General features: G+C 46.5%; 1 pseudogene; it reads right to left on the reverse strand.

Moving 5' to 3' along the window:
- Nucleotides 1-787: 787 nt before the first annotated feature.
- Nucleotides 788-1,461, reverse strand: LOC125553789 (annotated as a pseudogene).
- Between the last annotated feature and the right edge of the window lie 11,731 nt (nucleotides 1,462-13,192).

Below are 13,192 nucleotides of genomic sequence, written 5' to 3' on the forward strand. Positions count from 1 at the left end.
GTAAGCAAATAAGACGTGGGACAATTTAGTTGGTTTAAGGGAAAACCAGTGGTAAAAAAATCAGCGCTGGGTGGGAAAAAACAACAAAAATAAGGATGTAAATATGAAAAGGGAATTTTATGTGTTTTCAATATAATGATACGTGTATATGAACTAGTAAAACTATAGGTAGAGATTAGAAAACGGATGTAGGACATGCGTTTCAAGAGGAAAATAGAACTGGGCTGTGTGTTTGATTCAGTAAAAAAACTGCCTGCGGATGTTGTAAGACAAAATATAACTAACGCTGGCGGGCCAGAGGCCAGTAGATACCTGCTGGATCTTTGTGCCCCGTTGTCGTCATGGGCTGGGCCTGTTAAAAACAAAACAACCCTGGGCAATCTACAGCCCAGTTGAAACTTGCTCGACCTGAAAAAACAATATACGTGCTCAATAAACGAGAGAATTCTGCAAGTACAGACTGATAACTGGGATGCAGCACGGATATTGTTTTTTATCATGATAATAAGTGCATGCACTTGTTTCGAAAAAATTGGAGAACTGGGAATTCAACGGCGGGTGCTTATGCTACCCATCAAATAAAAATCAGGTGCCTGAAAATTCGTTTTCGAAACAAATGATTCAGCTTTATATCCACGTCGACCCTCGGCATGATGGTTGGAAGCAAATGCAAGTTCATACCAAAAGATCGTTAACAACAATACCAACTTGCGGACGACAAGGTAGTACAACTACCAATACCAAACTAACTTATAATCTTTTTACTCCTGGCCCTAGTGTTCGTCTGGTAGAAAATCTTGCAGAGGACCAGCTCCCGCTCCTTCTCTTGCTCCAGGTCCCCGAGGTGGTACTGGTGCATCACCCAGTTGGTCCTCTGCTGGTCGAAGTTCTTGTTGGTGTGCAGCACCAGAACCTTTTTTGCTGCCCGTCTGCCGCCGTTGACCATCACCGGCAAGGTATTGCCGGTCTTGTGCCACATCGCGTGCATGCCGCACTCCGACTGTATCTTGCGACGCGTCCACGCGCCCCTTTTGAACACCTGGAATTGCGCTGGAAGAAATGCTTCCTTAGGCCACTCAGTGTGATACCTGCAGTATTGTGGAATACAGGTTTTAGTGTACCTAGTTGGCATTTTCATAACATCTTTGGCATGTTGCAGTCACTTGTTTCACTTTTTATTAACTGTCAAATTGTAATTGCTTCACCAGGTCTGCGTCTAAAAAGAAAAATAGAGCTATAAACAAAGGAATATGTTTGTGCAAGTAGACGGCCGATCGGTGTCTTACCTGGAAGTTTCTCAGGTTGGGTGTAACATATGTCGTGCTCGCTGTCGATGGTTGGTATGAACAAATCGATGAGAGACTGAAATCTCGCGCTGTCAGCACTCACTTTGGCCTCAAGGTGCTCGATCAGCTCCTGATCCGTGGGATCGAACTTGACGCCAGCCGGCAGCACGGGCCAATCCTTCTTCGACTTGCATCGGTAATTCCAGTTATATGGTACTCAATGTATGATCAATCGACTGTTTTAAGTGAATGATGAAAGATTTCGACAGATAAGTGGTACTCCAAATCTGAAGTCCAGAATACCCGAACACGCCGCCGGGATTCTTGTGTCACCTCACGCGCAGCGTGTTGTCACGTCAATTCAATGTGTGGACATGATGAATAATTTGACCGACGTATACTAGTACTGCTACTGTACTACTTACTAGTCGTATTTAGTGTCACAATTTATACATATTATGGCTTCTGCACAACATCTCCATCATCATTATCAGTACATCCTACGCAGGTGAGTTAGGATGCACTTGATCCCAGGAAGGTATCTATCCTTCAAACCAGAGGAGTGCTTCAAACTAACAACAGTACATAATATCCAACAAAAGAGGGTCGTGCTACAGCAGCAGAATACATGGCTCAGTCTAGATATCAGCACGAATCAAGTTGTGCATATTTGCTGTTGGCATGAACCACATCGCCGCATGTCGGGTTTGCAAAAGCCATCCATCGCATGGAAGCTTGATGCCTTTCACACACTGAAGATTATCTGGCAACAAGCTGTGTCGATGAATCTCTGGATATGGTGATTCATGAAACCCATGGTATGATGTGTAAACACAGCCCCCCTCGCGAATGGAAGTTGCATAGCACAGTAATCATCGCCGGTGATATGATCGATGATTGGTTGGATGATCGGATAATTGAGCCTCGAGGAACAAGGAGTGGTTGCCGAGGCTGTAAACCCGCCTCCAGTTGAATACGCCTGGCCCAACGGAGCTGGGATCTTTCTCGAACACGAAGCAGCCATAGCCATCAATGTCACGAACGCCCCACGCATTGTACTGCATGTGGTTTGATGTAATGGTTTGGTCAATTTGGTACGTGCGAATGAGCATCAAATGACCGCCGTCAGCTGAACGAGCGATAAACCACCACCCATCGGCTGGTATGATTCCAGGTCCTGGAATCATGAAGGCCAGCGCATTTGCGTCTGCTGCAACAATTCAAATTGGAGACCAAAAGGACAAAAATAAACAATCATGTTCAGAGTATGTGTGGAATTAAGATTATTATAACAGTGACACATATCATAGACAGAGAATTGCAATGCCGTGGTCATAATCATACCCCAAGTTAAAAAAATAAGCCAATGGCTTTCATATTCTAGCAATATGTCATGGTTCAAACATCATGTAACAATGAGAGGAAAACAGCTATGACAGCGCCTACTCATATTCTACCATAGCACTTACTACTACTGTTCTCATATCAACTCTAAGCAATAACATGCGTTGTTATAAAAATCTTGTAAACGAGAGTAACATATAGCAATCATGATGTTATGCTCATAATATGTATTCTAACAATCATTAGATGCCAATTGTTCTCATATCAACTCTAACAATAACATGTGTGGTCATAAAAATCTAGGAAATGAGAGGAACATATAGCAATGATGTGGTTATAGACATGCTATGCATTCTAAATTTGTAACAAATGAACAGGCAGTCGTATTCATAAGGTAAAGATGAGATGAGATAGAACAATTACACGACGATAGATTCCACCAATATAGGTAGCCAATCTGTGCGTCGACCGCGTAAACGATGCCATCGTGCACTATAGCATCAGACAGAAATGTTTCCTCAACAGGATTGATGATGAGCCATAACCATGTATGGCGACCGGATTCCAGATAGACTAATCCCTTGTTGAACAAGGCAATGAGCTTGTAATCCATGTAGTCTTCTGATGGTGTGGGCACTTCGCAGATTACAACTTTCTGCAAACAGAGGTCGAGCCAAAAGCTTGACGCGTCTCGTGCGTAGTAGGCAGGAGTGTCCGGCGGGCCGCGAGGCTCGATGGCGGCGGTATCCAACGATGGAAGGGTGATCTCTCGCTGGGTGTAGATATCCACGAGACGCCACGGACTACCGGTGTGGTGGATGAGGACGATCCAGTTGGCCTTCATGCCCGCCCAGTAGTGGCCGCGCATGAAGGACAGGTGGACGGGTAGTGGTAGCATGTCGAGGGGCACCACGGCAACCTCCGTAGGATCGTCAAGTCGGTGTCTGGGCCACCTGCGAGGAGTCGGCATCAAAGCGGACACCGAGCATGCGGCCAGACGGACGGTGCTGAGTAGGTCCATACGACTACAGATCTGCTCCAAGAGAACATCGGGGAGGAATTCCAATCGCGGCTCTGCGTGTCAGTCGGTTCTGCCATTGGGGTTTTCGGTGCCTGCGAGCCAGCGGGGAAGTGGATTCGGGCGGGCGAGCGAAGAAGCTTCTCCTCGTGTGGCCGAGCAGTGAGCGGGGGGATATGGTACGCGCGAGCTACCAAGGAAGATGGCGCGGGCGGGCGAGCAGTGAGCGGGGGTAAATGGTGTGCGGCCGACGATGGGGAAGAGAGGAGGAAGAAGAAGAGACTAGTTGAATAGTTCTCTCTGACCGAGATGGGGAATAAATGGATCGCGAGGACTTCCTTTCTACAGTATCCCTATGCCTCTACGCTCACTTCACTCATTTTGCTCCGTACCTAGTCACTTGTTGAAATCTGTAGAAAGACAAATACTCCGTATTTGGGAACAGAGGGAGGCTTTTACTCCGTACTATTTGGGAACAGAGGGAGTATCACCATATGGAGGGAACAGAGGAAGCTTGAAATATGAACATGTCAATGGGAGGGAGTAAGCCCCATGCATGCATGCATGCAACATGCAACACTCACACGTACACATGGACGCACGCAACACTCACGCACCCATGCGGCACACAGCACACGACGCAACACACACGCTCACGCTCAAGTGCTCAACCTACTCCCTACGTCCGTGAAAGACTGTACATTTAGAGATTTACACATTGACCAGGGCATAATTAACGCCCAAAAGTAGCAGACTTATGTGTGCATGCGACCATTGAGATAAGAAGATTAAATGAAGGCCGTTGCATGCTGTAATTAAGGATAGACATGTAGCCTATACCTACAGCACAAGTTGGTGCATTAGTCAATCAATATCGATTTAGATTAAAGGCTAAACACATTGGAAGTGTAGATGTACATCATGTAGTACACTCTTTGTTGGAAGACCGAGGGAGGACACGTGCATGCACTCACATACACAGCCAGGGCGGTTCGCGCGCAAGGGTTGGACTCGTGTCGCGCCTGCGTAAAGTTTTGTTTAACTGATTTCTTTGCTCTGCCAACTGACAGGTGGGACCCAGAAACCAGGTGACAATTTAACCAGTCAACAAAGTGCCACGTCGACTATGTGGCCGGTCAGTAGGGTGCAATACGGTGCTCTACGATGAGCTAGTGATCGCATAATCGCCGCAAAACTATATATAGTGACCGTAAAGAGCGTACTGTTACATACGTTGACCGCCAGTGTATTTTTCTCGTTTCAAATTAAGCCATATTAATCGGAAAGGACGCAGTATGGACTACTACTACTAGTACTAGTACTGCTTTGATGTGTCCCGTCAACTCGCCGAACGAGGAGAAGCTTGCTTACTACGCCTCTCCCTCGCCCACGCGCGCGGTGGTTCGCAGGACGAGGAGAGGGTTTTGACTACAGCGCCCTCTCCCTCTCCCTCTCCCTCGCCCTCGCGGTGGACGTGCAGCAGTTCAATCGGTGTCAGATTGCCAGAAGCATATTGTACTGTAGTATCATCATTGTTGGACCTTCCGAAGAGGCGAAGAGCCAAGTGCAAGGTTCACACGAGTACGAACTGTTGAACCTCCCGAAGAGGCAAAGAGCCAAGCGCAAGGTTTTATAGGAGTTGTCGTCCTAGTAGGAGTGTACTAGTACAACTATAGCGAACGATGCTACTGTATGATGCCGCCACGTCACGTATATCCAAAGCTGTGCCACCTTTTTTTCTCAAAGAGCGTGTTGGAGCCCGTGCAACAACCACACAAGTTGCACGTACACATAACACATTTACTAGTAATAAATTCTAAAGGACAAATGCCAGTATGCCACACAAGTTCATCTCCAACTCATGTGATAAATTTGTGCACGACTAGTCTAAAGAGAAGATGCGCTAACGTTCACAATTACCGTACTGCACTTTCATGTTATAGATGGGCTACATGTCTTCTCCAGGTTCCAGTCCTAGGTGTTCTTCATGGATGGCACGATCCATAGCGGTGGGCAACGGGAATCATTGTCGCAGCTTTCTAGTCCGGTTCCACACGATGGAGACTCATCCAAGCTGAAGCGGCATAAATTCAGGATAGCGTGTCCAGCATGTCGTTCATCCGGCGGTGCGCACTGAAGACACAACCATGCTTCATGAATGGCAGGCCTTCCGTGTCGTGCACGGAAGGTGGCATTCTTCACAATGGGGTAGCTGTCCCCGATGAAAAGCGAGTACTCTCCAAGAGTGTTCCTCGGCACCCACGTAGCATCACGGGGGTCGAACTCGGCGCCGTTCATCTGGTACACGCGGCATCCCAGATCTGGACACATGGTGACGTACATAGTCAAGGTCCATGCATAATAATGTGTGCTCAAATGTGGCGGTCAGTAATACTGTGCAGCAAATAGTACTACTCCGGTATAGAGGAAGTAAAATAACCGGCTTATTATATATAGCCACTCTTGGCTACATGGATGAGATAGTAAGACATGGAAAAACAAAAATGGTGGTAGCTAGTGGGTTCAAGTCTTCAAGGGCCTAGCTAGCTATATGCGTCCTCCAAGGTAAAAAGTACTCCTACTAGTACTACAAAGTATACTACTAGTACAACAATGAAAGAGAAGGCGAGAGGGTTAAAAACTGGAATACCTGGGTAGATGGTGACAGTCCGATCGTGGTAGATTATGTGACCATGTTGCATATCAGTGGTACCACGGGTAACAACTGCTAAGATAGTTGATCCCAATATGCCAAAGTCAACTACAAGGTTCCAGGTTAGACCAAATCGTGGATGCAAATGCACATCTAGGATCGGCGATCTTATTTTGATCGGGGGATGACTGGTCCCTGCAAAATAATGGAGTACCGTTAGGGATACAAATGATGGTTTGTGCATTCCATTTGTAATCTCCCGTACCGTAGGATGTCAACCAGATGAAACAAGTCCCCTGGCTTGTCACCGCGAAGATGCGGCCTAGATGGCGCACAGCGTCTTCGAACGTGTAGGGGTACAAATCTGCCGCCGCCAACATGCGCCAGCCTCTGCCGTTACTGCCTCCTGCATTGATGGCAATCCTTATGTCGAACACCGCGATGAGATAGTAATCGTCGTAGCCGCGTCGCTTTGTCGGCGGGTCCGTAATTGATATCTTCTTCAATCTCATGTAGGCATCATCATACGTATTCTTGCCCAGCCAGTCCGGAAGGCCGATCCCAATGGTGGAGAAGGGGTCTACCAGAATGGCCGCACTGCTGTGGATGTTGTGCAAAATCATGGTGGTATCCGGCCGGAGGTATGCAAGCCAATCTTCGTTGGCACCGACCCAGACCTATATATAAGACGGTGGCCAGCGGAGAAATTACGGGATGGAAACGGAATAACTAAGTACTACATGATCAAACTCCATTACTGACCTGCTCATCGGACAAAATCTGACTACCTCTCAACGTCGTCAACTCTAGCGGAGTCAACGTGCAACCATGGCCAGGGAGCGGTGGACTGTTCGAAGAATTTTCCCATAGAAGAACCTTCTCCTTGAGGACGCATGGAAGACCAACAAGCATGGCCTTTTCCCAAGCCTGTTTAAGCAGCGTCTTGAAAAAGTTGGTGCAGGAAGCATCGAGTCTTGCGGCGGAGAGGACATCGGAGCGGCGTGCGATTTCTCCTAGAGAATCGTCGTCCAAGGTCTCCCAGCCCCGACGAGGAGGAGAACCGCCTGGCGAATCCATGGGAGCAGCGACGAACTGCCTTCTCTTCGGGGGGAGGAGAACTGGCGAGGAGGAGATACGAGCGTAGTAACCGCAGGGCCTCGTCCCTTCCAACTGTAGATCGTTCCTCAGCGAAGGGGTGAGGCTATTATTCACTACTCTAAATAATAGCACTAGTAAATAATAGCACTAGTAAGAAATTTTTGGCACTAGGTAGTAGTTTTTGGTACCATGGAGTACTAGTACTAGCATTATGGAACGTTATGGAATTGCATTATACTGTAAATAATAGCACTAGTAAGAAATTTTTGGCACCAGGTAGTAGTTTTTGGCGTGGATTTAGAAATTTTGGGTATGTTTTTGCCATTGTTTGACCACGCCAACTAGTGTCAAAAAACGTCATACATTATGTGACGGAGGAGTACGTACTCATACTGTAGCAGTACTAGTACTACTTTTCTCAACTACTCCTCACAATTAATGCTCTTGTTTTCCTCAAAAAAGTATGTTTACCAATGCATTAATTGCAATGCATGCATGCATAAATTACATTCATTGGTCAATTTTCTCTTAATACTTGCATGCGATGATTTAATGCACCTTGGAATCTGAACATGTGATGGGAAACAACCAAATTGAGCCTTATAAAATGGAAAAACTAAAATTTTGAGATGAGCCCTATAAACCGGAAAGGAGGGAGTACTGTACTTCTAGTCTAGTCTTGTATAGTGCACCAGTTTTGAACTCTTGAATCTCAGGGCCAAGGAGCTACAGTTAGAAGTGGAGGGTACTACAGTTCTCTAGAACCATCGCTGTACTATCAATGCAGGGGAAGTACACCTGCGTAGTGGCCTAGTGGGTACTCTCGGTGCTCTATTCAGCCGCTCCTCTCACGTAGCTGGCCTACTCAGCCGCTCCTCTCACGCACACACTAGCAGCCTGTTTATCAGCGACGGTTACTGCGGGGGCAGAACATTTGAGTTATTTGATACAGCGAGACTAGGCTTTTCGCTTCCATTTGTGGAGGTGTAATGGATCTCGTCGAACTTTGTTAGTAGTTCCTTCTTTATGAATGAGATGAAGCAAAGCTTTTGCCTCCGTTTCAAAAAAAACACGCAAGAGGAATTTCTTTTATAGTAGAGCCGATAATGGAGTGAAGTCCATGCATGCAACGCCACAAGCTACAGAGTAGTAGTAGAGCACTTTACGTACAGAGCCATATTGCACAGTTCCCAATGCCCCGCCAGGCTTTTCCGGCTCCTCGGGCTTAATTGGGAGGCGCTAGTTTAAATATGCTACTAGCTGAGCTGCAAGCAGGTGCGGCTAGGGCGAGCACGCGAGCCACGGGATGCTGGGAAGGAAAACCCGTTCACGTGGCTAGGCTCCAGACTCCAGTGCACCCAGATTGTGGGGCCGCACGTCCGTTTGACTTCAAAACTCAAACTACCCGTGTAAAATATTGGCTCGCAGCGAAGTGTAGTACTCCCTCCGTTCCGAATTACTTGTCGCAGGTATGGATGTATCTAGATGTATTTTAGTTCTAGATACATCCATTTCTGCGATGTATCTAGATAGTATACTATTTAAAAAAAGGCCGCCGTGCGTTCGGCCGGGATCGAACCCACAAAACGAGGTATACACTCCCGCGACCACTAGTAGTACTCGTTGGAGTACAACGCAACCTAGAATCGCCTTTTGTCGCTAGTAGTACGTACATTGTTCCTTACAAGAAACCCCTAAGAGCATGGTTAATAGTATAGCCAGCTGCTGGCTATAAGCCAGTGCCATGTCATCTACAGCCCATCTTATAGCCAACATGTAGTAGTAGTTTATTTCTTATAGCCCGCTGACTCAGCTCTATTGTACTTGCTCTAATAATGCAAGAAACCACTAAAATGCCAAGAAACTACTAAGATAAGACTACCTTATCAACCATTGTACTCCTCTTACCAACAAAAATCCTCGAGTGACCTCCTACCTCCGGCCCGTCCACCTAGTCATCCTCGGCCATGGGACGCAAGCTACCGCCACGCGGCAGAAGGCGAGGTCAAAACCGTCGGCGGTGCGGAGCCCATGTTGCGGCAGCCCGGATGCCAGCTCCGTCCGGCGCTCGCGCCGCTAGCTAGCCAAGATAGCTCCGTCCAGCTGCTTGTCTGCAAGGTTTGCTAGCTAGATTGGCACGGCAGCGCGGCGGCTTGCTCGCGCGCGCCGCGCTAAGGCCAGCCATCTGGCTCGAGCGAAGGCCAGCGCGGCGGCTTGCTCGCTCGTGAGTCACGCTCGGGCCAGCCTGCCAACCCGTGCGGAGGCCAGCGCGGCGTCCGGCCCGTCCGGCGGAGCGGCGGCCAACTCGCTCATCACCGGCGCCACCGACGAACACGCATCAGTACTGTTTGAAGTAATGTTCAGGAAAAATAATGATTTGAGGGGGAATAACAGGATAGAAGGTCAGATGTGGGTCCCTCGTGTCAACGGTCAAACAAAATGTGTTGGTTTAAGCTGCCTCGTCAGCACGGACATGTGGGCCAACCCTGTCATAAATGGGTTTAAACGAACCTAATCGGTAGGAGTACTAGGTAGTTTTTGGCGTGGATTAAGAAATTTTGGGTATGTTTTTGCTATTTTTTGTACAATAGATTCTTCCTAGGGCTGGTTGAAAGTGGTAGTTTTTTGTTAAATACTCTACATATTGTAAGTAGGAGTGAAAGTTAAGCTTTGGAAGCCAATAAGCAAGGCTAGTTACATAGTGCATATGTGTACATGATTGAAAGTAAATATCAACCATGAGTGACTAATATCTTGATGGAAAACTCGAAACTATGGAATACTAGGAAAAGAAATGCATGGTTGGAAATACTAGCAATGTTCATGTCCGTTGCAACGAATCATAATTAGAATAATACTTATTCACAAACTTGGTACAAAACACTCTAATTTTGATATACATATGTCACTAGAGATATATTATGTTTCAATTAGAATATATTCCTTGGGCTGTTTTGGTGAGGTCAGGGAGGGATGTGGTTGGTTTTAAGATACTAATTATGGGTTTTTCTGCAAATTGGTAGACAAGTGGGATGTTGGTGAGAAAAGGCAACAACTTACCTCAGAATCGTTAGATGTAGATCTAATGGTCAGAAATGATGGATGGCAGACACACCAGCATCACCGACTTAGTCTTGTGTAGGAGTACTAGCAAGATCCGTGCATTGCACGGAACATCAAGATGCATTTTTTTTATAAAACACTTGTTGTGATTGACCCTTGCGAGAGTAATCCTATGTGTAAAAACTAATGATATCTCGAGAAATATGAGATAAGGTGAAGAGGAGTGGGGTGTGGTGGTGGTTGGTGGTCGAACTGAGCGGAGGCATGGGGATTGACGACGCCGGCAGCGGCCAACAGGCCAAAATGTTCCAGAGGCTTCCTTTATTAATTGCTCAACAATGAGGTTTGTTGGAGATAAGGATGAAAGAGGGAAGGCCTTGTCTGCAAATGTGGAGAGGGGTGCGGGTATCTTTTAGTTTAATTTCCATCCGTCAGATATAGATCGGACAGTCTATATTGCAAGATGGCACATGTACCATCATCACCAACTCGGTTTTTTATAAGAGAAAAAAATATAAGTATGGAGATACAAACGTATTATCGATACTTGCTTCCGTAAACTAGCATCTACATTCTATTCAACGCCTCGACATGTGGGGCCTTAGCACAATGACTTCTCGACTGTGTAAAACAAAGATTTTCCCGTCGCCGACAAGGAGGGGGTGACGTCAGCGCGCTTTTTGGCTTGCTCTAGTCCTTGTAGTCATACTAGGTGGTCTAAGCCCTTGTATATTTATTCTTTTTCATGTCTCGTGTTCGCCGTACTGCCACGACTGTTCATGAATAGACGGTAAGTTATTCACGGGGAAACCCTTGTTGAGCGTGTTTGCGAGAGAGAGAGAGAGAGAGAGAGAGAGAGAGAGCGTGTGTGATATGTTAGAGACTGAGGCAATGATAACAGATTCTTTGTGTCTATGTGTGTGGAGGATAGAGAGAGACATGTACATGGGGATTTGTGTTGTGTAACGTGGAGACACATATACATAATTAGAGAGTGAGTGTGTGAGATACACATGCGGACATGAGGAGAGATGAGGATCCAGGTAAATGGGTGTTTGTGCGTGTCTGTGTGTGTTTGTGCACGCGTTTGTGTGTGAGAGGCAGAGAGTGTATGTGGAGTAGAGAGACCACTGATGATGTAAACCTAGTATAAGGTAAGGGGGGATGGTGTGACATGTGTAGTAGCGAGATAGCACGGGTGCGGGCAGGGGGGGAGCAGACTATTTGGAAGAGACATCGAGTGTGTGTGTGGGAGAGGGGTGTGAGAGCGAGAGAAAGAGAGAGCTAGCAACGGAGAGAGAGAGAGTGAGAGGAAGAGAGGGGGCGAGAGGGGTCGTTTGTGTCCATAAATGGCGTATAGATAGGGAGACAATGTTGATGTTGTTCGAAATTGGCCTATGAACGGAGACGCAAGGGAAGCAAGTCATCGTGTGTGTGATAGGGACTTCATGAGAGATCTAGAATAGATGGTGTAGAGAACAATGTGCAAAATCGAGAACGATTATACATTAGGGAGCTATGCAAAGAGTCACGACATATATGTATACGGGGAAAGAGCTGGGGCGGGTCCGCATGTGGGAGAGATAGAAAGAGGAGAGTGGTGCACAAGGAGACAAAGTGTGCTTGTTTGCAGTGGGGGTGGTGTGTGAGGTGAGTGCGCGAGAACCACATAACTAGGGAGATAGACGTTTGGGGGCGACGTTTTGTGTGTATGGGAAATATACACTCTACATAGTGCTGTGTGCTTGGGTAAGAGAGATAGCGGGAGACCTAGAGAGTGAGGGAAGAGATGTGTGCATGCCCGAGAGACAAAGTGATAGAGACCTATGTTGGGGTCCGGACTTTACAAGAGAGAGGGGTGTTAATGTGCTCGTGTGTTGGTGTTTGGGGGAGAGAACGACTTCTCTCTGTGTGTGGTGTGTGTGTGGTGGGGGGTTGACTTCAGATAAAGAGTGAGGATGTCTATATTTGAGGGACTTTAGTGTAATTGAGATATTGTGCACTCATGGTTGGTCAATTTGTTTCACAGTTTGTACTATGAGATAATGATACTTTTGAACATGCGTGATATACCTTGATGTACCAGAATTACAAACCTAAGATTGGAATTTTGGAATTCGACTCCATCATTAGCTTTTGTAATTCATTTAAACGGAGGTACATTTTTTAAGCCGGGATTTCGTGATTTCAAATTCATATATCAAACCTAGAGATATACACATACGGGCATGTTCAAACTTTATAATCATCCACTTTATTCATACACATACACATTTTTTCTTTTGTCATCATATTTAGGATAAACACATTTGGAATTTCATTTGAATTGGACTGTATGATGGTATTTGCTTGTAGTAGCTCAATGATCCATATTTGAATTGAATGGACAATCTAAGTTTCGAGTTGGAGACATTGATTTTCAAAACTTGCACATTTTTTTGCATGCAAAACAAACAAATTGTCGGCCATGATATCATAGTCGGCCGTACGAGAGCAGAATACTTATAATTTTAGGCGCCAAAAGCTTTCAAACTTCCCGCTCACATCGAAATATCACGCGCCCGAAAGTTTAGCCCTGCGATATTCCTGTTTTACCCCTGCCACATGAACGGAAAAGGGCTGCTTTGGTAACTCCATTGTTTTCCCCTCTTTGCCCCCAACATTCTCTCCCAGAGCCCCTCCCCTTCCCCTCCCCGACCCCCCCAACCACGGCAAGCCTCTGAATCTAGT

The sequence above is a fragment of the Triticum urartu genome, chromosome 4, assembly GCF_003073215.2.
Source record: "Triticum urartu cultivar G1812 chromosome 4, Tu2.1, whole genome shotgun sequence".
In the NCBI taxonomy this organism is placed as follows: Eukaryota; Viridiplantae; Streptophyta; class Magnoliopsida; order Poales; family Poaceae; genus Triticum; species Triticum urartu.